This window comes from Acinonyx jubatus, chromosome D4 (assembly GCF_027475565.1).
Source record: "Acinonyx jubatus isolate Ajub_Pintada_27869175 chromosome D4, VMU_Ajub_asm_v1.0, whole genome shotgun sequence".
NCBI lineage: Eukaryota > Metazoa > Chordata > Mammalia > Carnivora > Felidae > Acinonyx > Acinonyx jubatus.
The window spans coordinates 13,715,568-13,743,420 of record NC_069391.1 but is presented as its reverse complement, the minus strand read 5'-3'; the positions used below and the strand labels follow the sequence as shown (position 1 = coordinate 13,743,420).

General features: G+C 39.7%; 1 long non-coding RNA gene across 10 annotated transcripts in view; it reads left to right on the top strand.

Annotated features, from left to right (window-relative positions):
• Positions 1 to 27,853, top strand: part of LOC106986625 (uncharacterized) — a 94,155-nt gene that overhangs the window by 7,582 nt on the left and 58,720 nt on the right. For 8 of the 10 annotated variants that reach the window (XR_008290975.1, XR_008290974.1, XR_008290973.1 and 5 more), the window contains one exon: positions 21,279 to 22,096. This is a non-coding gene — a long non-coding RNA (uncharacterized LOC106986625). Of the gene's footprint in view, positions 1 to 14,380; positions 15,537 to 21,278; positions 22,097 to 27,853 lie in introns of all 10 variants that reach the window. The other 2 variants (XR_008290971.1, XR_008290972.1) reach the window with 2 other exon arrangements.

The window sequence follows — 27,853 nt, the reverse complement described above, 5'->3', positions numbered from 1 at the left end:
TGATCTATTCTCTTTCATTCATGATTTTATCTGTTTGGGTCCTCTCTCATTTCTTTTTGAGAAGTCTGGCTAGAAGTTTATCAATTTTGTTTATTTTTTCAAAAACCCAGGCCTTAGGTTCATTGACCTGTTCTACTGGTTTTTTTGGGGGGGGGGGGATTCTATATTGTTTATTTCTGCTCTAATCTTTATTATTTCTCTTCTGCTGCCCTTGGGGTTTCTTTGCTGTTCTGCTTCTAGTTCCTTTAGGTGTGCTGTTAGATTTCGTATCTGGGACTATTCTTGTTTCTTGAGATAGGCCAAGGGGGCACCTGGGTGGCTCAGTCAGTTGCGCATCTGACTTCAGCTCAGGTCTTGACCTCACAGTTTGTGAGTTCGAGCCCCAGAGCCTGCTTGGGTCCTCTGTCTCCCTCACTCTCTGCCCCTCCCCTGTGAGTGCTCTCTCTATGTCTCTCTCAAAAATAAATAAACATTTCTTGAGATAGGCCTGGATTGCAATGTAGTTTCCTCTTAGGACTGCCTTTGCTGCATTCCAAGGGTGTGGACTATTGTGTTTTCATTTTCATTTGCTTCTATTTTTTAATTTCTTCTTTAATTGCCTGGTTGACCCATTCATTCTTTAGTAGGATATTCTTTAACCTCCATGCATTTGGAGGTTTTCCAAACTTTTTCTTGTGGTTGATTTCAAGTTTCATAGCATTGTGATCTGAAAATATGCTTGGTATGATCTCTTTTGTATTTATTGAAGGCTGTTTTGTGACCCAGTATGTGATCTGCCTTGGAGAATGTTCCATTTGCACTTAAGAAGAATGTTGATTCTGCTGCTTTTGGATGAAAAGTTCTGAATATACCTGTCAAGTCCACCTGGTCCAATGTGTCATTCAGGGCCATTGCTTCTTTATAGATTTTCTGTGTAGATAATCTGTCCGTTGTTGTAAGTGGAGTTTTAAAGTCACCTGCAATTACCATATTCTTATCAATAGGATTGTTTATGTTTGTGATTAATTGATTTATATATTTGGGTGCTTCCAAATTGGGGCATAAACATTTATAACTGTTAGTTCTTCCTGATGGATAGACCCTGCAATTATTATATAATGCCCTTCTTCATCTCTTGTTAGAGCCTTTAGTTTACAGTCTAGTTTGTTTGATACAAGTATGGCTACTCCAGCTTTCTTTTGATATCCAGTAGCATGATAGATAGTTCTCCATCCCCTCACGTTCAATCTGAAGGTGTCGTCAGGTCTAAAATGGGTCTCTTGTAGACAGTATAAAGGTAGATCTTGGTTTTTTTATCCATTCTGATACCCTGTGTCTTTTGATTGGAGTATTTAGTCCATTTCCGTTCAGCGTTATTATTGAAAGATATGGATTTAGTGTCGTTGTGTTATCTGTAGCCTTCATGCTTGTGGTGATGTCTCTGGTTTTTTGTAGTTTTGCAACATTCCACTCACAGAGTGCCTCTTGGGATCTCTTGCAGGGCTGTTTTAGCTCCTTCAGTTTTTGTTTGTCTTCTATTCTGAAAGATAGGCTTGCTGGATAAAGGATTCTTGGCTGCATATTTTTCCTGTTCATCACATTGAATATTTCCTGCCACTCCTTTCTGGCCTGCCAAGTTTCAGTGGACAGGTCTGCTACTACCCTTATGTGTCTACCCTTGTAGGTTAAGGCCCACTTGTCTCTAGCTGCTTTCAGAATTTTCTCTGTATCTTTGTATCTTGCCAGTTTCACTATGATATGCCATGGAGAAGACCTATTCCTGTTATGTCTGAAGGGAGTTCTCTGTCCCTCCTGGATTTGGATGTGTGCTTCCTTCCCCAGATTAGGGAAGTTCTCAGCTAAACTTTGTTCAAGTGAACTTTCTGCCCCTTTCTCTCTTCTTCTTCTTCTGGAACTCCTATCATACAGATATTATTCCATTTCATTGAGTCACTTAGTTCTCTAATTCTCCCCTCATGGTCTAGTATTTTTTTATCTCTCTTTTTCTCGGCTTCATCATTTTCCATAATTTTATCTTCTATTTCACTTATTCTTTCCTCTGCCTCTTCCATCCTTGTGGTCACTGCGTCTAGTTTATTTTGCACTTCATTTACAACATTTCTTAATTCATTTTGACTATTTTTTAGTTCCTTGATCTCTGCAGCAATAGATTCTCTGCTGTCATCTATGCATTTTTCAAGCTCAGCGATTAATCTTATGACTATTGTAAGTCATAAGACTTGATCAGATATTATCTGTTTGATTTTGATCAAAATATATATGATCAGATATATCTGTTTGCAGCATTTCTTTAGCTGTCATTTCTTTGTGTAATTTCTTTTGAGGAGAATTCTTCCATTTTGTCATTTTGGCTAGTAATCTGTCCCTTATGTGTTTTAATAATTGTGTATTGCACCTGTGAGCACTACTATATTAAAAAGGGGTCATACACTGCCCAGAGCCTGGCCCTCCAGGAAGTGTTTTTGGAGTGTGTTACATGCTCTCTGTTGTTGTGACTCTGGTTGCTTTATCTCCCTACTCATATTGATGTTTTGGACCCTGCACCAGGTGTGCTTTGATTTGTTCATTGAAGTAACTTTGGAAAAAAATTTTAAAAAAGAGGGTGGTGGTGGTAGAAGAAGCCTTATCTCATACAAAGAGAGAAATGACAGGGGTGGGGAAAAGGAAAAGAAAAGAAAATTGAAAGGCAGAGAAACTATATGGCTTAATCCAGAGAGAGAAGAAAATAAAGAAGAAGGAGATACAGAAGAGGTATAAAGAGAATACAAAAGAGGTATAAAAAGAATAGATTAAATATGTCTGCTTAAACAAACCAACAACCAGAATAACCAGACTACAGAAGGGAAGAAATAAGAGGAAGAAAAAGAAGAAAAAAATACACACACACACACACACACACACACACACACACTACGAATTGACCAAGAATTAATTACATCAGAAAATGCAAAACCGCTGGCTGCACTGTCTGAAGGAGGGGCTGTCTGGCTCAGTCAGTGTCAGTCTTGCTCCCGCAGATACACAGTTACCAGGCACAAGGGGTGTGGTTTGGTGTGGATGGGTCCCGCCTCCGTGGTAGCCCCTTGTCTCTTCCTTGAAGCCCCACCTTGTTGGTGATAGGGAGAAAAATGACAACACCCCAGTCTCTCCTCCCCAGACCGGTGTCCCAACCCACTGTGTTCAGGCCATCTTCACTGTGCTGCTGGGTGCTAGGGGACTGTTTTTTTCCACTCCACCGCACCTCCCAGGCGCTCAGCTGGGGTTCAAACCCCGATGTCTTAAAGGATCCTGATCCCATGCTGCAGTTCTGGGGTAGAGCCACTCCACTCGGCCAGCTGACAAAGGGTCTCTGGCTGGCACACAAGCAGGGTCTTTTGTCCTTGGAGCAGCTCTTTGCCATGTTCCCATAGCACTCACGGGAGGGGATTGCTTTCGCTGACTGTGGACTGCACCTCTGAGCTAGGTACCGAGCCCGGGGCTGGCCCTCTCCCTCTCCAGGCATAGGAACAGGGCCACCTGCCAGTCCAGAGAAAGCCCCGCAGTTAGAAATTGAATCTTTCTCTGTTTTTTTCCGTTCCCCCGTCTGTGGTTTTTTTCTCGTCCAAATACAACCCTACACTTCCACAGCCTCTCTTTCTCTTCCTTTTGTCTCTCCACAGAAGGGGCTCCCTCTCCTCCATTCCTGTGCTGCCCATTTTATCTTTCCTAGTGCAGCCACACACCTATGGTCCGCTAAGTTGTCCCCGTGGGCCCCTGGAGACATCTCTGTCACTCTGCATCCCAGACACTTGGAATTCCAAGTCCTCTGGTCTCAACACTGCTGTGTTTGAGGGACGAGGGATCTTTGGGTCCCCCTACTTCTCTGCCATATTGATCGGATCTGTTCTCATAATTTTAAAGAATAATTTTGTTTTTCATTTGTATAGGATGAATAGGGCAGGTAAATTGCCTGGAGACATCAGGCAAGGCTTCTGTGGAAAGCCGAGTTTAGTGGGATAAATACAAGTTAGAAAAGGATACTTCAAGAATGCAGAAAAGCCCTGTACATGCATGGATATATGACAGAGCTTGATATTTTGGGGGAAAATGCAAGTAGTAAGGTACACAGGAAGTTGAGCAATGAGAGATGACCATGGACTAAATGGTACATGCCAAACTTAGAAGACAAACATGAAGCCTCTGGAAGATCTTAACAAGCGGGGTGGAATGAACCCTTCCTACCAAACGTCATGTAATAGACCATCTGAATAGGCCTATAATTATTAAAGAAATGGAATCGATAATGAATAATCTAAAACGGAAAGCACAGGCCCAGATGGGTTCACCGGGGAATTCTGCCAAACATTTAAGAAAGAAATTACACCAATTCTCTACAATCTCTTCCAGAAGATAGAAGCAGAGGGAATACTTTCTAACTTATTCTATGAGGCTAGCATTATTCTAACACCAAAATCAGACAAAGACATTATTAAAAAAAACTACAGAACAATATCTCTCATGAATATAAAGTCTTCAAGTGTAAAGGTCTTCCACAAAATATTAGCAAATCAACCCCCAGAAGGTATAAAAAAATTATATACTGTTTCATGTAAAACGGTTCAACATTTGGAAGTCAGTTAATGTGATCCATCATGTCAACAGACTTAAGAAAAATCACATGGTTATATCAATAGATGCAGAGAAATTATTTGACAAAACCAATACTCATTCCTCATAAAAAGTCTTAGTAAACTAGGAATTGAGGAGAACTTCCTCAACTTAGTAAAGAACATGTACAAAAACTTACAGTGAACGGCATGCTTAATGGTGGGAAACTTGAAGCATTCCTGCTAAGATCAGGAACAAGGCAAGGATGACTTCCTCACCACTCCTTTTCAGCATCGTACTGGCAGTCCCAGATAATGGAATAAGACAAGCAGAGGAAGTAAAAGTATCCAGATTGGGAAGAGAGAAAATAAAACTCTGTTTGCAGAAGACATTATTGTCTACGTAGAAAATCTATACTTGCACGCCTATGTTATTGCATGAGGAAGCAAAAGAAAAGGGGAAGTTACATAAATAAATAAAAGACCCAGAGCAAATAGTTTCACATTAAATATGGTATTATCTTGTTGTAGTTTTATCAGCTAATATATGAACATAAGGTTATTGAAATATATCAATCCCAGTATATCATTTGTGACTAGCTGAGCATAAAATATTTTTCACTACCTGTGAAGTCTTTTTTTTTCTTGGACCTTCAGACATAATGGCCTTGAAGCTGCTGAATGCAATTACTAAATCATTGGGAATTTTATGGGTGGTATTTGTTAGTACACTGTATCTTTATTTTTAAAAACCTATTTTAAGAAGTCAGCAATGGTCATTTCAATATTGGCCTTTAAGTAATGCAAGGATAGTAATGTAGAAGTTGATTATTGTATCTGTGTTATCTATCTTTGTTCAGTACTGAATTCACGTAGGTCATGACAAATATTTTTTTTCCATGTTGACTAGTGTTCGTTTATAGAAGAGGCCAAGGAGTGGCATATTTGCTACTAAAAAATAATAGCTATCATATTTTAAATACCTGCTATATGCCAGGAATCATGTTAATTGCTTTACCCAATTATCTCCTTTAATCCCTATGAAAACACTGCCTAGTAGCTCTCAACCCATTCTAAACGGAGGAAACTGAGATTCAAAGAAGTCAAGTAACTTGGTCAAGGTCACATGGGGGAGCAGTATGAGTAGTGGTTAAGAGCACAGGCTTTGTGGCTCTATTGCCTGCATTAGATTTCTTACTCTGCAATTTCCTAGCTCTGTGATCTTGGGCAACTTACTTAACTTCTTTAAATTTCATGTTTCTCATCTGTAAAATGGAAATAAAATAATCCATGTAGTATTCTCAGCTCAGTGTCTGGTATATAGTAAGTACTTCAAAAGTGTTAGCAGTTATTAAAGGAATTGTATGTTACACAGGCATGCATTAATTTTATTATTAGAACAAAAAAGTGACACCACAGGTTTAAACTTAGGTCTCTCTGACCCTAAAGCTCCCTCATTTCCCTCAATTTAACACCATTTCTGTAAATGTTTAGAGATGGAACTCATTCTCTTTCAGTTGCTTAGATTCTGTGAAAAAAAAAAAAAAGCTTTGCCAGTTTGTAAGTCAGGATGGAGTAGATTATGTTGCATTAATAAACAAGTTTCATATATTTAAAAAAAAATCTTCACATTTTATTTATTTATTCCTTCATTCATTTTTACATAAATTCTATGCCCAACATGGGGCTTCATTCAACTCATGACCCTAAGATCATTAGTCACATGCTCTACCAACTGAGCCAGCCAGGTGCCCTGAACAACTTTCATATTTTAATGATTTATTGTAAAAATTATTTTTTATTCCCATTTCATGTCCTACATGAGATGACAGGGGCTTTTCGTCATAGTCCCCTAAGGATTTTGGCAGACGGAGGCTCTGTCTTGACGTGTCTCCACCATCACCAAGCCAGGGTAAAGGTTATGTAGCGATTTGTGCCCTGTCTCTTGAAGACGTCTGCTTGGAAGTGACTGCTGCTTCTATTTCATTGGCCAAGCCAGTATCATGGCCGGAACTAACTTTAAGTGAACAGGGGAAAGTATAGTTTTCTGGGTTCAGGGAAGAGGAGAACAGACATCAGTGAGCAGCATTAATGACTACTATACCAATAATTTGAACTCTAACTTCCTGATTTGATACTGATCTTTTCCATTTCTAAACCTGCCCCCATCTCTTCTTCTGTGTATAAATTCTTCGGTAAAAGCCTAAATATAGTTTTCAAAAAATGCCTCTCTTAGAGAGGCCCCACCCAAGGACTAGTGAATTGAAATATCGAAGAGTCAAACTCTGGATGTGTGTATTTTGAGAAACCTTCCCAGATGGTTCTGGTTTGCTCCCTGTTGTGACTATGCAGTTGTAAACTCATATTCATTTTCAGGGGTTACTCTTACAACAGATGGGAGGTGAAAACAGCTCTGAGACAGAGTTGAAAGGAGTGGAAAGAAGAAGGCATCAGGACGAAAATTATAAGTCAATCCCGCAAGGTTCTCAGCTCAGGCTTAACTGTGTTCACCGCAGAAGTCCATGTATCTTGGGCAAGCCTAGATGACTCCAGCGTTTCTTGTACGTAAGGGAATACCAATCCTCATTGAAAAAGACCTACCTCGTAATAAATCAAAGGAGACTTTACCCCTGCCCCAACTTTTTATTGAAAAAAGTTCAATCATATGGAAGGTTGAATGCATTGACCCACTACTTAATTCAACCAGCACTAGCATTTTGCTATATTTGTTTTATTTGCTAATTTTTTGATATCCACTGGTAAATGTTGCCTGAATCAATTATTTTATTGAGGGGCAGGTTTGCCAAACAGTGATTTTCTGATTTTATTATTCCGTGTATGTTTATTATCTAGCATTCTTCAATAAAGAAGAGCTTTCCTTTATCAACTGGAGATGAATTAAGTTTTTCCTAAAAAGGCAGAGTAAATGCTTGCTTCTTTAAAATAAGGAAGATTTTTCAGGAGCCTATATTTGATTTAAGGACACTCAGCCAGCACTGTAGTAGACAGATGATTTGAGTATAGCAGAAGCGTATGCATATAGTTCTATGCCCAACTGTCAGACTCAGAATGGTAAACCATGGTGAGCTGCAGCGAAAAATGGTGTAGAAATGATAGTGGCTGTATCACTGAAAACAGAAGTCAGCAGCATTAGTGGCAAGGCTTTGGAAGTGTCAAAGGACAGGACCCACGGCACAGACGGCGGTGGTTCCGTGAGCCCCGGTCCCAGTTGGTGAGTCCCAGTGGCTGTAGTGCCGTCAGTGTGCTTGGCAGCATGCCACTGTTTTGTTCATTAGCAACGGCAGGGAAGGTCACCAGCAGAGGAGCAAAATAGTGCCAACCAGAGGGTAACCAAGAGGAGTTTTCTGTAGAGCATCCATGAAGCAGAGAGACTGGAGCTCTTAACGCGCGTGAAGAGGCAGAATCTGTGGCCGAGACGTGTCGGGCTGGTGTGATCGGAGAAGTACTGCATCTTACCAAGAACAGATCACACCGAAGAAAGGATCGTTTTCAGGCAAAGGAAACTCAAAGGAGAATGTGACGTCGGGAGTTGGAAAGTGATATACGGTGATGGCAAGTGGCTCAGGTTGAAAGAAATTCGAAGAGACTAGTTGACTCGGTGAGGGAGGCAGGGGAGCTACAATAGTTGAGGAGTCAGGTCTGTGATCACAAATAGGATGCATCTCTCCATTTCTTCAAGTCTTCTTCTACTCACTGCCTTGTGGTTTTTTATGGTAGAACCTCAGATTCAAGAAAAGATAAATCCACATTTTGTTCCTGATAGAATTTACATCCCCTGAAAAGTTAAAATGGTCTAAATACGAAGTTTAATTTTAATCTGTACTGAACGTAGGAGTTGTGGTCACTACAAGTTAGCCAAACCATATAGAGCAATTAAGGAAATAATGATTGCTTTTTTTCCCTTTCCCTTTTAGCTTTTTTTTTTAAAATATAAGAACAAAGGAACTATTTTTGTTACTGCACATTTCCTCTAAACATTGGTTTCTTGATGGAGAAAAGGAGACTTTTTCTACCGGAAGAGAAGCAGTTGAGAACTATTTCTGTGTTTAGTTCTGTTTTTACTATTTATTAACCAAATGTGCATACACCACAAGGAAAATAAAAAGGCAAGCCATGCACTAAATCATGGCAAACAATCTGCATTGTAATTTGCATGTCATAAAATTAAGGGGTAATTTTACACAAATTTCCTCAAAAAGCAATGAATTTAAATTATTCTTAGAATTCAACAAAGTGATTATAATGCAGTGTAGTTGAACTTTTACCTTTTTTAATTGTAAAAGCTACCATATTTTTATAGAGTGGCAATACAATGAGTAATAAAAGTGTTCGGTCGTGTCAGTGCTTTTTTTCCCCCTTGAGTGAGGCTAATCCATTTCATGTTCCATAGGCACTCACTGAACCATTCCTAGCTCTATTAAAAGGTAATTTATTCAAGTGTTGAAATCATCACAAGATTTTTCTGAGCATTCTAGACCTTCCAAAGTGGCAGAAAGTTCGTTGTTGCCTCAGCAGTATCAGTCAGAGCATTGGGTGTGCACAGTTGTGTGACCACAAGGAAAGTGAGCAGTGTGGTAGTTGTATTCAGCAGAGTTCCTGTTTGAAAGACGCCTTCTCTCTGAGTCCTTCCTGTAAACTTTAATTTAGAAACAGATGAACCATAGCACTAACTGGAGAGCAGGGGGTGAGGTGTGGAAACAAGAGAAAAGGATGTTTTATTCTAAGTTTTGAAGCAACCCTAGGCAGTTTGCAAAGTGGGCCATTTTGTCCTTGACATCCTGTCCCTGCTCTTCCCCGCTTTTCCTCTACTTCATAGTGCAGTGGTGCTAACTTACCCTAATCATCACATTGCCCCAATCCAGCCAAGCATGTTTTCTGCCTCCAAAGCTCTCTTTGCACCAGAATTACCTACATTCCTCTCCCGGCGAGTCTCTGATATTCGAAAAATTCATTGAATTGAAATTTCATTGAATTGATTTGCCCTAACAAGTCTATGGATTATTAATAGCTAACCTCCTAACATTTTCAGATATAATTATTATTTTTGTGAAAAATACCCACTCACACCTAATTAGTTTAAATTTGAAGAAATTGCTTTTATTATAATGATGTATAAAGTTATATAAGCAGTTTCCAAAAAGGGCGTTTTTGGGGTTTCCTGGAAGACCGGTTCTACATGTGTTAGCAACCTAAGCTGTTCCAGCTTTTCCACAGCCTTACATTCCTATGCATATAAGCCTGTGTGTTTTCAAGCTCTCAGTTATTTCACCCTTGATGATGGTAGTGGGGATGTTGGTTTTACTGTAGGAGTTGTTTGAGTTCTTTCCTATACCTTGGTTACAAGTTTGCTAAGTGCCTTTGTTACTAGGTTTCTGTCTTTTTTAAAAGTAATCTCTACATTCAGCGTGGGGCTCGAACCTACAAACCTGAGATCAAGATAGGTTTCTGTCCTGAATGACTCAGTCAAGGAAAAACAGATGAAGAAAAACATGTAATAAGCACTCTAATGAAGTGTCTTAAAGGCATTGAAATTTGGCTTTATTAATTTGCTCAGTAAATATTAACTAGATGCCTACTATGTGTCAAGAATAGCCTAAGTCCTGGGGATATAGTGAAAACAGACATGGTTCCTCCATGGAGCTTACTGTCTAATGGTTCCAGACAGTGGATTGCAGGTAACACGTCTTCAGGGAAATAGTAATTACATAGAGATCAGGCAAGAGGCAGAGACTTCCTTTCATATTTCATGATGGTAAAGTGGCATTTCATACTATGAAATGACAAAATAGCTAATCAAGTTATCTTGTGTGGTATTGGACTGTGTACTCACTGAGGAGGAAGTTCTGGGGAACCAGATGACTTTTGCCATAGAGCAATTTAAAAGGGAAGAGGAGTGATTGAACCATGAACTTTAATGATGTGGGATGATATAAAGCAAGCAGGTGACGTACTCAGCTGGCAAAAATATTTCCTTAGTGGAATGACTGTCAGAACTTTATGAGATAGTGTTGCAAAAAATCTCGTACGGTCATAGGGTTTTCAGATTGATTCCATGGTTTAGTAAATTATGTTAGTACGTGAATTCACATACTTTGCCAAGTATTTTATATGAATGTTGGGTTAAACCCACTTGGGGAAGAGAGGGGTCTTGACAAATGGAATAGTGATATATGACAGAAACCAAGGCTTAGAGAACCCCCAAACTCCTAGGTTTATCTAAAACAGTTCTCAATTGTGGCACATCCATAGTTGAGTGTTACATCCACAAAAATTATAGGAGGATGCTCACTTATGCCATGAAAATATGGAGAATATTTGCAGGGATGGATTTGAGGGTTCTTGACCAAGAAAATGGAAATGGAATTTTTAGATGAAGCCAAATTAATCGATAAGATCACACTTGTCACTGTGGTTGCCTGGGTAGCCAGCTATATTTCTAACAGTGTACTGAGCTGGTTAATCCCCACAACACTGCAAAGCTGGGAATAATTTGGGCCAAAAGAAGGGATAAAAAATTTTAGGGGATAGCAGTGTGGGTTTAGATCTGTCGTGCAATCTGTCCCTGGACCCCTCAGAGGTGCCCTAATGTATTCGAGAAGACTCTCAGTTTAATTTTGCCACAAGGAATGGATTAGTGAAGGAAGTATCAGAATCTTTAAAAAGCACTTGACTGGCTGCCCTTTCTAGGCTGAGAATGCTGATGGATAGAGCCACATAATCTCAGTAGGGGTGGCAGAGTCCTATGACACAGAGGAACGAGTAGAGGGCATGGTCATCCCATAGCAAGGTAAATGTGAGGATCAAATCTCAGGGGAATCTTACCATAGTGAGTTTATGAAAATTTATTTTTGATTGTAGGGGCTATATGTGACTATTTTATATTGCTAAAAATTAAAACAAAATAAAGAGAATTTAAAAAATAAGAATCCATAAGATATGAATAAGAAAATAGATAAAAAGCAAAGCCTCCCTAGATGCCTCCCTCTAGTGCCTCTCACTTTCGTGAAGTGCTCAGCAGAAATTCTCCACTGCAGAAGAGGTTCTTGATACTAAGACGTTCAAGATGGCTCACTCTGTAAATGCAGGTTCTCTTTTGTCTCCAGCCAGCCCGCTGCTTGCTGAAGGGACTTGTCAACACAGTGGCCCTGGTGTCGGTGGTAGAGGCTCTGCATGGGCTTCAACAACTTGGACTTTCTGTCTCCAAGGCTGCCCTGGTCCGTGCAAAGGCTGAGGGCTCAGGTGGCCAGCAACAGCGACCAGTTTGGACTTCTGGACTTAGCATTACACCTCCAGGCACCTTGCCAGTTCTCTGCTGGCAAATATGTTACGGTGGATCTTCTTCCATCGTGGGGAGTGGAGAGCAGTAATTTTAGATCTTATGTAATGACTTCCTTTATGATAGCTGAGGGTCATCTCTCATCCTGCCATCCTCTCTGCTTCCCTTCTGTATCCTTTCAACATAACTTCTGATTGAGTCAGTATTCAGTATTTACACAATGCCTATGCAAATATTATGCAGAGTCAAGCATCGTAATATATTATGATCATATTTCTTATTTTGTGCTTTTCCTGAGGTTAAAAATTGCTCATTTAATTTTTTTTTCTTGTCTTTCTTTGTGCCAGTTACTGATTTAAATTGCCTTTCAGTATAATTTTATGTGTCCCAGGGTAAATACTAATGGAGACCTACACACCACATGTCTAAATGTTCAAAAGCTGTAAATCAAACTACTAAATAAAATCTCTTTTCTTCTCTAGACTTGACATATATACCTTTACAACAAAACAAAATTATCTCAAGCTGTGGTTTTTGAGATAATGATGCCTGTGAATTATTAGACAACTGAATTTTAATTTTTATTGCAAATGTCTGTGTTAGTGATGTTTGGGTAAGTAGTAAAGGCTTGCCAAACAAATAAATCATTATGTTCTTTTCTATAAATTTTGTTTTTCTTAATTTCAGCAAAATGTTACCCTGAAACTTCACATAAAATTTGATTTATTGACAATAATGCTATATTAGACCTTTCTTGAGTTATGGTAGACCTTACTAATTTTTCTTTTAAAACATTCAAGATAATCTATTAAAACTAAAAGATAAGATTCTGACTATGATCAACAAGTATATAAATTTTAAATACAATGTTTTTTAAAGTTGGAATTTTTAATTTAATATTTTGACATTTTAATTAAATCGTATTAAACATTTTATAAAAGTAAAACTAATTCTTGGGGCGCCTGGCTGGCTCAGTCAGAGGAGCATGCAACTGTTCATCTCAGGGTCATGACTTTGAGCCCGACGTGGGGTATATAGATCACTGAAATGAAAAAAAAAAGTAAAACTAATTACAATTCTAGAATTAGTATCCATCAGTATAAAATATGGATACTTGCTTCCCACATATTACTTCTGGACATATGCACAGATTTAAGAATAATATGAATTATGTAGTATTATTTAAAATTACAAAATGTTTCTCAGCTGTGTAACAGTGTTGACTAGTATGCTAATTAGCATTCTATTAGAACGCTATTAGAATTCTCCAAATGGAATCCAAAATGAGATTTAAAAAAAAAAAAAGGATATTCCACCCTCTGAGACTTTAATATTCAAGTATCTATTTCATTCATGCTCTCAGAGAGGAAGGATTTGTCATACTAGATAATTCGTATTTTCTTTTACCAAAGTGCTTCTGCTGTGCAAACTCTCTCTGTAGCAAAGTGTGTCTGTGACAGCAGAAGCACAGCCCACACACCTACATTGCATTCAGGGACAGTCATCTTTTATTTTGAGCAGAAAGGAGGATAAGAGCAAGAGAAGTGGAGAAGCATCTCCCTGAGCCTAAATGGAGTTAGTGTCAGAAAATGAAATATCTAAGGTTATAGATTGCACTGTGCCAGCACTGAGTTCTGGGTGTTGAGTGATAACGGTACCCATGTATTCCTTCATCAGTGTTTGCTCCCTCTCTCTCTCTCCCTCTCTCTTTCATATGTAGGGCCTCTACCCTGTGGGGCTCCGATGCCTGGTTCTAAGGCGTATTGGGTCTTAGCATTAAGTATGCACATACTTAGGGGCACCTGGGTGGCTCAGTCGGTTGAGTGACCAACTTCGGCTCAGGTCATGGTCTCATGGTTTGTGAGTTCGAGCCCTGCGTCAGGGTCTGTGCTGACAGCTCGGAACCTGGTCTGTGCTGACAGCTCGGAACCTGGAGCCTGCTTCAGATTCTGTCTCTCTCTCTCTCTCTCTCTCTCTCTCTCTCTCTCTCTGTCTCTCTGCCCCTCCCCCACTCATGCTCTGTTTCTCTCTGTCTCAGAAATAAAGAAACATTAAAAATTTTTTTTAATCTTTAAAATAAATAAATAAAATTTATAATTAAAAAAAATCTTTAAAAAGTATGCACATACTTAGGTCATACTCCTGTTTTCTAGTAGGATACTTCTTCCCACAGCTGTTCTGTCCTTCTCCATTCACCAGTTCTAGTCTTCTGCAGGAGTAGTTACCAGTGCAGGAAGGGAATGCGAGCTCTATCTCATTTCCTGATTTTTGTATTTTAAAATCTTTTTATTTGGAAATAATTTTAGATTTACAAAAAAGTTGCAAAGACAGTATGGAGTTCCTGTATATTGTTCCCAAGGCTTCTCATGTTAACGTCTCTTATGATCAAGCTGCACTTACCAAAACAGAAATTAACGTGAGGATAATAGTGTTAACTAAACCACAGACTTTATTTGGATTTCACCCGTTTTTCCATGATGTCCTTTTTCTGTTTCAGGATATCAGATTGCATTCAGTCATCGTGTTCCATTCGTCTCCATTCTGCGACCATTGTTTGATCTTTCCTGACCATAACAGTTTCAAAGAGTGCTGGTCAGGTATTTTGTAGGCTGTCCCTCAGTTTGGGTTTGCCTGCTGGTTGGGTTTGCTGTGGCTACATCGGGAATACGGATTTGGGGGAAGACTACCACACAGACAAACTGACCTTTTCACTGCACCATATTAGGGGTACATGGCATCAATATGACTTAGGATTGGTGATGTTAACCTTAAGCGTTTGGCTAGGGTAGTATCTCGGGTTTCTCTACTTACTGTTTCTCTTTCCATGCACTGTTCTTTAGAAGAGAGTCATTAAATCCAGTTCACACTCGAGGTCGGGGTGGGGGGGGGGTGTATTTTAAAACTGCATTCTATCAACACTTATCTAATATCCCTTTTTACCTCCCACTTCCAAAAGTCCACTCTGTTCCTGAGCAAAGCTTTGGAAGATTCTGTGATACATTTCAGTTCAGTTCTTGGCTTTCTCCACTATATCCCAAGTCACTTGTCTGCATCCCGGCTTCCAAATTTTTGTTGCTATTGTCTCCTCTCCTCTTTGTATTTACGGTTTTATGGGCTTTGAAAAAAATCCCTTTACGGTAGTTTTAGTGAGCTTTCAGAGGAAGTGACATTGAATTAGTATGTTCCATCTGCCATCTTTATCTGGAAGCCTTGGGGGAAACATTTTTTAATCATCAGAATTGACATTTAATCTGTTTGGATTTGCCATTTCTATTTGTTATAATTCCACCATTAATATAATCCATGAAATCACTGAATGCTTTTTTGGTATCATTGTGGTATCATTGTTGCATTTCATGAAACACTGTGATCCATCATGAAACTCAGTTCGAGGCACCTGGGTGGCTCAGTTGGTTAAGGGTCCAACTTCTGCTCAGGTCATGATCTCACGGTTTGTGGGTTTGAGCCCCGCATCAGATTCTGTGTCTCCCTGACTCTCTGCCCCTCCTCTGTTCGTATTCTGTCTCTCTGTCTCTCTCAAAAATAAATAAACATTAAAAAAAGAAGAAGAAGAAAAAGAAAGAAACTCAGTTCACAGCTAGAGAAGTAAGGCTTCTAATGTTGGTTGGCATGATTGGCCCTGATTATCAAAGGTAAATTAGGGTTACTGCTGTAAAACCAGGCTTATGCAGAGTATGGAATGCTTCTTTTAACATGCCCAGTTATTAAATCTAACAAAAAACAAGATAAACTTGGATACCTCAGGAATCTAAGTTTGAGTTATTCAACTTGGCAAAGAACCTTACCTGGCTTATGCTAGCCAAGGGCAACCAAAACTTGAATGGGTAGAGGAAGGGAGTCAAAATACCCACAATGGCTTCTTTAACAGTAGCAGAAATGAGGACTGGAGTCCTTTGCTGTCTTTCTTTTCCTCTCCCTGGTCTTTCATCTTTATGTTTCTAAAACAGTGTTAGGTTTACAGCACAATTGAGAGGAAGGTACAGAGATTTCCCACATATTCCCTACCCCCCCACATGCATAGCCTCCCCCAATCACTAGAATGGTACATTTTTATTTTAATCAATCAATCAATTAATTACCATACTGACATTTCATAATCACCCAAAGTCCGTAGTTTACCTCAGGGTTCACTTTTGGTGTTGTACATTTCATGGGTTTGGACAAATGTGTAATGACATATGTCTATCATTATAATATCGTAGAGAGTATTTTCACTGCCCTAAAAATCCTCTGTGCTCTGCCTGTTTATCCCTCCTCCAATCCCTTGACAACCACTGATCTTTTTATTATCTCCATAGTTTTGCCTTTTTCGGAATGTCATCGAGTTGAAATCATACAGTATATAGTCTTTATTCATCTTTTACTTTCCTACAATTTTAAACAAAGTATTTTGATATTGGTTTTGCTTGTCATTTAGCGACTAGGTTGCACTTGTTTCTTTTTTTATGCATTTTTATAGTTTCTGTTACTTTTTCTATTGGTAATGTGACTCTATGGCTCAAAAGCCAAACAACACAAAGTGTGTACTAAGAATACTCCCTCCTACCTCTGTCTACCTTGTTCTCCTTCACCCTACCCACTGTAGGTAACCACTTGTATTACTTTTGTGTGTGTGTTTCTTTATGCGAGTACAAACTTATATTCTTATTCTTTCTCTTCTTACACAAAAGATAACACACGACTTCTATTCCGTGCTCTCTTCACTGAATAATTTGTGTTCGTTCCTAGGGGTTTTCCTTGTTCTTTTTCACAGCTCTGTAGATGTCCCAGTATTTATTTAACCAGTTCCCTTACAGAAAGTGATGTGTTTGTTTCTCAATTTTGGCTTTGCAAACAATCCTGCAGTGAATAACCTTTTACAAACCTCATTTTGTAAGTGTGTAGATATATTTTTAGATAAATTCCCAGAAGGGAGAAAGTTTTAGAATATTGATAGCATTATAATGGATGGGATTATACATTACAATGTATAGCATTATAATGTATGGGAGTGGGATTAGCGGTCATCTGTTTTAATAGTCAGGGACAACCAGGAAAATAGCAACCGTGTTTTAGTATTTACAACAGAGAAAATATAATACAAGGCAATGGCTACCCTATAGAACTGAGCACCTAACTGAGAAAATGAAGCAACTCAAAGGTTAGTAACAGTGGAAGAACCACTGCTTGTATCCCGGAGAGACAAGAGTGAGAAAGCTGTGTTACTGAATCCCGGAGCTGAGGCTCATCTGTTGGAGGTTAGGACCTCAAAGACCTGTCTAGTGAGTACTGGGGCCCCTAAGGAGTTACAGTCCCTGCCAGAGAAGTGCCTGAGATAGAAGAGAGAGGGAGAGGGGCGCCTGGCTGGCCCAGTCAGTTGAGCGTCCAACTCTTGATCTTGGCTCAGGTCATGATCTGGCAGTTCGTGGGTTCGAGCCCCACAGCAGGCTCTCTACTGACAGTGTGGAGCCTGCTTGGGATTCTCCGTCTCTGTCTCTGTCTCTCTCTCAGCCATGCCGTCTCAAAATAAATAAACTTAAAAGGAGAGAGAGAAAGGGAGACTGGCTTAGCCCTTCTTGCCCTTTTCCTCTAGTCCTTCAGAAACCAGCTGATAGTGAGCCTGGGCACCACATCTGAGAGAAGTCAGCACCCCCATCATACATTGCAGAGCACCAGAAGGACAGACATGAATTTGAGGGCAAATGGACTCAGCATCTATATAGCCCACCCTTTTTACCACTTAGCATTTAAGTTCACTCTTCTACTCCTGTTCAATACTTTCCTCCTACTGCCTGTCATACAAAGACACTCTCTCCTTCTCCCCAAAGAAGAAGAGAGGCTCAGAATCCCATTAGTCCTCGTATCCTTCTCAAGTTCAGGATCTACTGGTGATCCTCATTCCTCTCCAGAGAGTCCAGAGGTGAGTTTTTGTGGCCGGGTGACCTATGAACAAAATTGTAAATTAAGTTCCACCCATACTCCATACAAAACTGTAAAGGGGAGGGGAAAAACATACAAATCATTGTTTAATATGTACGTGACAAAAACATGCCTTAATGGTATAGTCTTTGTTGCAGTAAAAAGTCCTAGCTGGTCATAGGTCATAGTCAATATTTATCGTTTCCCTTTTCTACCACTTATTTCATATTTCCTTTGTTTTTAGCTAGCACTGCAGGTGGTTAGGGTTCTTTACCTAGCAGGGTGACTGTATTGGTCAGGATACGCTCAGGACAACAGAAAACACACCTTGGCATGTCAACAGAATTTAATATAGGAAATTTGTTCAGCAGTTTTGGAGAACTGAAAAGGCAAAGAAGGAGATACTGAGCTTAACCCAGAGAGAGGAACTCCAGGATGAAGCTGTGCTCTAGGCTTGGGGAGACAACAGGAAGCTCCAAGGAGGGGCCCTCAGGCTGCTGGGCAGGGGCCATGGCCTAACTGTCACTGATGTCTTTGATTAGGCATGCTGAGGCTGGTTCTGGAAGTGCCTCCCCAAAAGTTGAGTGTTATCATCGCTAACCACTTGTCAGGAAAGGAGTGCTTTCCTTTTCCCACCTCCTGCCTTGCAGAATTGAACAGCCAGTCGACCGACAACATAGACATAGAGTTCTCATAATCCCAGCCCTGGCATTGCAAAGCAGAACGTAAAAGTAGGTTTGGACGGAGAGGCAATGGTTTAATGACTGGGACAGCTCATGATGCTGCCTACTCCAGAGCCATTTACAACTTCCCACATACATTTCAACTTCTGAGGCAGCAATAACAAATTCCGGCCATTTTTTTGACAAGATCCAACCATCCTTTTTTAGAAATAGGCCCTCTCACCTTTTCTCCAAAAAGGAAGAAGGGTCCCAAATGTCATTACATTAATCTCTGGATGATGTGAATTACTCAAGCTCAGTGGGAATCCCTCTTGAATATTCTGTAACCTAAAAATGAAATTGTAAAGCTAACCACTGCCATTAATTCTTAAAATTACAATGGGAAAGGAGAAGGGAAAAAAACTCGTTAATATATACCAAAATACATAAACACACACATACGTACACACACATTAAGCAAAGAAGAAAAGAATGTCCAGATATTAGTCCTTTTCTCTATCTGGTCATGAGCCTGTAATTGATGTTTATAACTTCCTTCCTCACGCCCTAATTCATTTCATCTTCCCTCTGCTCTGAGACAGCGCCTATACTGGGTGATGTGAACCAAAGCTTCATTTCTGAAGGCTCTGAATCTTCAGTGGTCCTGTCTCTTCTTGATCACTGTAGTTTTCCACTAACTTTTACAGTGAGCACATTGAGAGGAAAATGAATATAGGTGACACAAAGGAGACAGAATGGACAGACTAGGTGATGACCCCGTGTGAAATGGGAAGAGAGAATAAAAATCTACATGTGTGCTAAAAATTTTGCACTCATGTGACAGTTCTGATCTGAGTTTGAAGGGAGAGGAGACAGATCTGTCGTCTGTAAAGTTACCAACTGTCCTAGTTTACCCCGGATGGAGGGATTTCCTGGAACCGGAGACTTCCTATGCTAAAACTGGGAAAGTCCCTGGCAACCTGGACAAGTCGGTCACCCTGGCCTGGTATGAACTGGCAGGGCAGATTAGTGACAGCAGCTTCTTGGCAGGAACACTGAGTCGCGTCACCTTGTGGGATAACCAGTCCTTAGGGAGTGAGCAGTCAAGAAGCCTTAAACTTGGCCGGGTAAGAGGCCATTAGTAGTTCAGGGAAACAGTGATTCTTAGTAATCCCCTGGTAGCTGTCATTCAAACCATCCCTAACCCATAGACCCCATGGGTCCAATGTGGGCTCTAGGGGGAGAGAGGAGGTGGGAGTAAAATCTGTGAAATCTACCTGAGTGTAACCTAGAGGAGACAGATTCTTTCTCTCCACAGACCACCCTACAGCTCTGAAAACTTGAGGGCTTTAGTCAGTGGTGACTTCAATTGAAGATAGGTTGGGGATTGAAAGGGATGGCGGGGAGGAACTGGGTAACATGTATTGACATGTTCTGTGCTAGCACATATGGAAGAACTGAAATGCAGAATAACATTTATGCAGGTGGGGCATACATCAGTGAAATTTGAATTATTACAGCAAACAACATCAACGGCCTGGGAAGTGGGGAGGCCAGAGGAAACACTGGCTTTTCTGGAAAGGATGGGTTGATTAGGGTTACTTTCCTTGTAATATTTCGCCATCTAGTGTTAGTTTTAATGTATTTCTTTTGTCCTAGCTCTAACTAATGAAAAGAGAGCGGATGAACTAAGAATCTGAGAACAGTTTCCAAAGTCATCACTCATTTGTCTGTTTTTTCATTTAACAAATACTGATTGAATACTCTCTATATGCAAATTACTTTTCTAGGGATTGAAATTAAAGCTGTGACAAAAGCCCTGAATTTATGGAAGCTTCATTCTTGTGAGAATAAAGACAATGAATAAGTAAAATTGTATCATATGCTATATAGCTATAAACATGAAGGAGAAAAAATAAATAAAGGAAGAATTAAGTTAAAAGTTTTGTGGGCATAGGTCTATAATTTTAAATCAGGTGGTCAGGGAGGCCTCTGAGTAAAAAACAGATAGTGAGATAGCATTTCAGGCAGAGGAAATAGTCAGTGCAAAAGCCCTGAGGTGGAAGCATGCCTGGCGAGTTCAAGGAACAGCGAGAAGGAACACACAGAGATAGAGGGGGAGAGTATTAGGAGATAAGAGCCTTTAAGGATCACAGTAAGTACTATCACATTTATTTTGAGATTGGAAATCATAACAGAGTTTTGAGCAGGGACATGGTCTCATGTACCATTTAATAGGATCCCCTTGGCTGCTGTGTTAAGAACAGATTGGAAGGAGGCAGGGGCAGAAGCAGGGAGGGCAGTAAGATGCTATTTTAATAATCCAGGTGAGAGATTACAGCTTGAGCCAGAGGGCTGACACTGAAGGAGTGGAGTGGGTGTGAGGTTGTTGATGCCTGTTTTGCTTTGCCCTACCCCAAGACTCTAGGACTTATTCAGGAAAATAAGGAAAAAGAAGGAAGGGGACACTTGTAGGTTTTTAATTCACCTGGAATTGGTTTCTGTGTTAGGTGAGAGAGAGCACAGTTTCCTTTTTTCCAGAGGAATATTCTGTTTTCCCAGCACCATTTACTGAAAAGATCTTTTTTTTTTTTTCAAATAACCATGCCTGTCATGTATGAAGTGTTCATTTATGTGTGAGTCATTGTATATCTTAGTTGTGTTCCACTGATTTAATTGTCAATTTCTTTAACAATATTAGGATGTCTTAATTATTTTTTTTTACTTTATAATCAGTCTTAATATTTGATACAGCAGGACCTCTCAGCTTTTTTTTTTTTAATTTTTTTAAATGTTTATTTATTTCTGAGGCAGAGAGAGACAGAGCGTGAGTGGGGAAGGGGCAGACACAGAGAGGGAGACACAGAATCCGAAGCAGGCTCCAGGCTCCGAGCTGTCAGCACAGAGCCCGACATGGGGCTCGATCTCACAGATCGCGGGATCATGACACTGAGCTGAAGCCGGACGCTCAACCGACTGAGCCACCCAGGTGCCCCAACAGCTTTTTTTTTTTTTTTAAGTGTTCTGGATATTCTTGGTCCTTAAAGTTTCCATAAAGTTTTAAGTGGGCTTGTCAAATTCTTAAAACAACAACAATAACAACAACAACACCTCAAAACCAAAAGCAGCAAACTAAACCTGTTGGGAATTTTAATTAGTATTGATTTGAATTGGCAAATGGTTTTTGAGTGAATTGACATTTTTAGCCCTATCAAGTCTTCCAATTCACCATTTATTTTAGTCTATTTAGTGTCTTTCAATAGATACAGAGGTGTTGCATATCTTTTGATAGGTTTATTTCTAAATACTTGATTTTTTATGCTCTTGTAAAAAGACATCTTTTAACAATTTATCGTTGGTATTTGGAAATGCAGTTGATTGTGGTATAGTAATTCTTCATCTAGAAATTTTACTAAATGCTCTTATTAATTCTACTGGCTCATCTTTTGGAGGGAGGTTTCTATGTACATAATATAGCATCTGTAGATAATTATACCTTTTATTTGTTTTCCTTGACCTTCATGTACTAGCTGGAATCTCTACCACAACACAGAACAGAAGTAGTGATATCGGGAAACCTTTAATTGCTCTTTTCAGAGGAAAAGCTTCCAACATTCAACATTGAGCAAACGGTAAGTTTACTTTGGTTTTTAATAGACATTCTTGATTGGATTAAGGAAATTCCAATTTTTTTGGAAAGTTTTAAATAAAGTCATGAATGAGTGTTGACTTTTATCAAAAGCTTTTTAAAAATTTACATCTATGTAGAAATGCTATGATTTTTTTCCCCCTGCTTTTATTTTTTAATGTGGTAGATCTCACTGTTTGATTTCCTAATGCTAAACTGACCTTATATTCCTGAGATAAATCTACCTTGGTCATGATGGATTATCTTTTAATATATTTCTCAGTTTGGGTCCCTAGAATTTTCTTTAACACTTTTTGCATTTATGTCTATGAAGGAGATTGGCCTGTAACTTTCGTTGTCTCTGTCAACTCAAGGAAGTCTGAAAGCACTGTCAGGTTTTGGTATCAGAGTTTGCCAGCTTCCTAAAGCGACTTGATCAACCTCTCTCTTTTTGCCATTCCAGAGTTTGTGTAATTATGGCATTATTTCTTCTCTGAATTTGCTGGAGCACACATCAGAGCTTGGAGTTATTTTTAATATTAATTAATTTGTTTTAACTTCATTAAGATATAGTTCACAAATCAGAGAGTTTACCCATTTCAAGCATACAACTCAATGGCTTTTTAGTATAGTTACAAATATGTGGAACCATCACTACAGTCACCTCTAGAACATTTTCATCACCACAAAGGGAGGCCATGTACCCTTTAGCTGTCAGCCCTTGTGCCTCTGTAAAACCCCAGCCCTAAGCTACCAGTGACCTATCTTCTGTCTTATATGTGTGCCTATTCTGGACATCTCATGTAAATGGAATCGTATGATAGGCAGTCTTTTGTAACTGGCTTCTTTCACTTACCATAACATTTTCAAGTTCATCCATGCTAGAGCAGGTATCTGTCCTTCATTCTGGTAATGGCTGAAAAATATTCTGTGTGTGTGTGTGTGTGTGTGTGCACGTGCGCGCGTGTGCATAGACCACATTCCGTTTATTGTTCATCCACTGATGGACATTTGGGTTGTTTTCACTTTTTGGCTATTCTGAATAGCGCTGCTATGAACATTCATGTACAAGTTTTTGTGTGAACACCTATTTTCAGTTCTTTTGGATATATACCCAGGAGTGGAGTTTCTGGGCCATATGGTAATTCTATATGTAACTTTTTGAGGAATTGCTACAATGTTTTCCATAGCAGCTGCACAATTTTACATTCTCAGAGCAATGTACAAGGGTCCTGACTTCTCTACACTCTTTTTGACAATCATTCTTTTCCATCTTTTAAAATTACAGCCATCCTAGTGGGTGTGAAGTTATATCTCAGTGTTTGGAATTTCATTTCTTCAATGACAAATGATATTAAGCATGTTTTCATGTGCTTGTTGGCCACTTGTATATACAGTTTTAGAAAAATACCCATTCCATTTTTAAATTGGGTTGTTTGTCCTTTTTTTTTTTTGAGCTGTAAGAATTGTTTAAAAAAATATTTTTAATGTTTGTTTATTTTTGAAAGAGAGAGAGACAGAGACAGATAGAACACGAGTGGGGGAGGGGTAGAGAGAGCAAGCGAGACAGAGAATCCTAAGCAGGTTTCAAGCTCTGAGCTGTCAGCACAGAGCCTGATGTGGGACTTGAACTCACAAACCTTGAGATCATGACCTGAGCTGAAGTTGGTCACCCAACCGACTAAGTCACCCAGGTGCCCCAAGCCATAAGAATTCTTTATATAGGTAAGTCTAGATACTAGACTTCACAGATAAATGATCTGCAAATATTTTTTTCCCATTCTGTGATTGTCCTTTTGCTTTCTTGATCATGTCCTTTGATGTACAAGTTTTGTACTTTGGTGAAGTTCAATTTATTTTTTCTTTTGCTTGTGTTTTTCATGTCATACATAGAAAACCATTGCCAAATCCAAGGCCATAATTTGTCCCTATGTTTTCTTCTAAGAATTTTGTAGTTTTAGTTCTTACATTTATTTTTTTTTTTTTAGTTTATTTATTTATTTTGAGAGAGCGAGCACAAGCAGGGGAGGGGCAGAGAGAGAGGGAGAGACAAATCCTGATGTGGGGCTCAAACCCACGAATCATGAGATCATGACCTGAGCCGAAACCAAGAGTCAGATGCTTAACCGACTGAGCTACCCAGGTGCCCCTAGCTTTTCCATTTAGATTTTTGATCCATTTTGAGTTAACTTTTGTTAATGGTATGAGGTAAGGGCCTATTTTCTTAATGTTACATATTTTTTTAAATTTTAATTCCAGTATCATGAACATACTGTGTTATATAGGTTTCAAGCGTGCAATATGGTGATTCAACAATTCTGTACACGACTCAATGTACATATAAGTGTACTCTTAATCCCTTTCACATTCCTCCCAGGGCCCAGTTATTTTTGAGGAACAACTCGTTTCCCTTCTCTACTCAATTTCTTTAAGATATTTTATTTTTCTGTTTCTTCTTGTGTCCTTTGCAATTTTATATTTTTCTTTAACAATTTACATTTCTTCCATATATTCAAATTTATTAGAAATGTTTGTTTCATGGTATCCTTTTATTATATTTGAAATATCTATATTGGTAATGTCTCTCTTCTTATTTATGACACTGGATATTTGTGTTTTCTCTTTTTTTTCTTGTCTAACTTTGTGAGTGTCACTTTTATTACTCTTTTTAAATAGAAATTGCTACCTCAGTTAAGAAATAGAACATTGACAATCTTTCTTCTAAGGTACTGGTGGTGTTTTAGATTTTATCATAGATAGTGACTATACATATATATTATATGTATAAATAATATATATTGTTTCTTTGAAATATATTCATTTTGTATAGTCTTTGGTAGGGGCAATAGATTTCATAACTTAAAAGCTTTAAAGGCTACAGCAAAGATTAACATGAAGCTCTAAAGCTTTGTTTAACGTATTGAGTGAAAACTTTTGAACTACAGGAGACAGAGGTCACTCAGAGTTTTTCAATAAAGTCATTTTTTAAATTATATTTCACACATAAAAATGTAAAGACTGTTATAATGAACACCCTAGTACTGATAACCAAGCTTAGGAAATAAAACGTTTCACATACCGATGAAATATATTGTGTGTCCCTTTTTTTTTTTTTTAATTTTTTTTTTTAACGTTTATTTATTTTTGAGACAGGGAGAGACAGCATGAATGGGGGAGGGTCAGAGAGAGAGGGAGACACAGAATTTGAAACAGGCTCTAGGCTCCGAGCTGTCAGCACAGAGCCCGATGCGGGGCTCGAACTCACAGACCGTGAGATCATGACCTGAGCCAAAGTCGGATGCTTAACCGACTGAGCCACCCAGGCGCCCTTGTGTGTCCCTTTCTGATTGCATTTCCTTTCTATCACCAAATCACAAATTTGGTGATTGTCTTTGCAATTCATGTTTTTATATTTTTGCCTATGTGTATATATCCCTAAGCAGTATGTACTGCTACTTTGCATTCTGTAAAGTGATATATAAATGATAGTACACGGTATGTGTTCTCCCACGGATAGTTTTTGCTAAATATTATTCATTTAATAAACATTTTTGCTGAAGTTTTCTATTTTTTTAAATTTCTTTTGAGATAATTTGGAATTGCTTGTTGAAGCTTTTTTTTTTTTAAGTGATCTCCGTGCCTAACGTGGGGCTCATACTCCCAACCCTGAGATCTAGAGTCATGTGTTCCACCAACTGAGCCAGCCAGGCACCCGTTGAAGCATTTTTTATGATGTCTGCTCTAAAATCCTTGTCCGATAATTCCAGCATCTGATTTACCTCTATATTGGCATCAGTTGATTACCTTTTCTCGTTTGGGTTGTGGCTTTCCTTGTCCTTGGTATGAATTTATTTATTTATTTTTTGAATCCTGGAAATTTTGAATATTAAGTTTTGAAATCCTGGATCCTCTTTAAGTCTTTTATTTCAGCATGCAGTCACCCTGTTTATGTTTAGTGCACAGTCCCTGGCTTTCTTTTCTGGGCTGTGGTTCCAATGATAACATAGAATTCAGAGCCTATATAGTGCTGTTCTGCACCCCCCCCCACCCTTTTTAAGTTTGTTTATTTATTTTGAAAGAGACAGAGACAGTACGAGTGGAGGAGGAGCAGAGAGAGAGAGGGAGAGAGAGAATCCCAAGCAGGCTCCACACTGCCAGCATAGAACTTGAATCAGGGCTCAAACTCATGAAATCGTGAGATCATGACCTGAGCTGAAACCAAAAGTCAGACGCTTAAATGACTGAGCCACCCGGGCGCCCCAGCTCTGGCCCATTTCATTCACCTGGCACCATCAGGGCTCCTGCTTGATTGTGCAGGTGCCGTCTGTAGGGTGGAGGGTACTTCCCCAGGCAGGTCCTGCTAAGGGGAATGTGGGAGATACTAGGCTAAGGGGCTGTGGGTGCTTCCCTGAGCCTGCTCTCCGAGCCACCCAATGCCTGCCTCATCGCTGCTGTATTGTCTGAGGGAGTGGAAGGTGCTTTCCTGGGCTCCCCAGTGCCTCCGGGTGGTGGGTGGAGGATGCTGGGCATGTGGGACAGGGTGTTGTTTTCCAGGACCTTCTCTCTAGGTCATCTGGTGCTGATAAGCTTCTTATTCTATCTCTGTCAGTGCCCCTGAGGGAGAGAAGCATGCACCTGGGCCTCCTCCTTCTGCCTCTGGTGGTAGTGGGGGGGGTCATCTTTCACTGGGTGGAGGCCAGGAGATGCCGGAATGGGTCTCCCTCTACTGCTCTGTGGAGGGCCGGGAGACACTGGGCCTCTCGGCGCTTCTGGGAGGAATTCTCTGCCTGCTCTTTGCGGGTGCTGCTGGTGTAGATAGAGTAGGCCAGCCACATATGGCGTGGAGATGGGGTTCGCCACTAAGTCTCTGATGAGCTGCCTCTTTCCTGGGCCTTCAACCAGAAAAAAGCTGGCTTTTCCTACAGCTTTTTCTGTCTGTGCTTTTGGTGGTTCTGAGCTGTGTGCCTTTCCAGTGCCCACTCTGAGGTACATGGGAGAGGAAAGAAATCTCAGGGAATGGGGCATTGCTTCTCAAGTCCGAAGGTCCCTAGCCAATCTGCTATCTTCCCTCTACCTCTCAGAATCCTCTTATGGTTGTCTGTCATTATTTCCAGGAGTTTTTAGTTGTATTTGGAGGTGAATAACAGGGAAAAGTGGGTCTATGTCTCTTGTCTAGGACCAAAAGTCTCAAAGAGAGAAGCCCATTTTATTTTATAGTTCTTTCCTCAATCCCCCTCTCCTCTCACATTTTACTACAAACAGCAAGAAGAAAGCTTAGAAATCTCTTTATATCACCAAGCTCATGGGTACACATTCTGTTTTCCATATAACTGGTGTAGGCAGTGTTGTCACAAAGATCCCCCTTCCTCCAGTTTCCAGAAATATGTTCCTCACTTCCTTTTGAGCTGCCCCTGGCAGTGTCCTCCAAGTCCAGATTTCTATCAACCATCTGTTCAAAGCAATTCAGGCTTTCTCTATCATGCTCTAAAAAATCCTTCCGGCTTCCACCCACTGCCCAATTCCAAAACCACTCCAATTGTAGGTATTTTTTATGTCACCACCCCACTTTCAAGTGCAAAATCTGTATGAGTTAGCTATTTATCCATAACAAATTAAAACAACGTAACAAACTTAAAACAGCACATGTTCATTATCTCTCAATGTCTGTGGTGCAGGAATCTGGGCATGACTTAGCTGGATCTTCTACTTGTGGCTCTCTCACAAGGCTGCAATCAAGGTGTTGGCCGGAGATAAGGTCTCA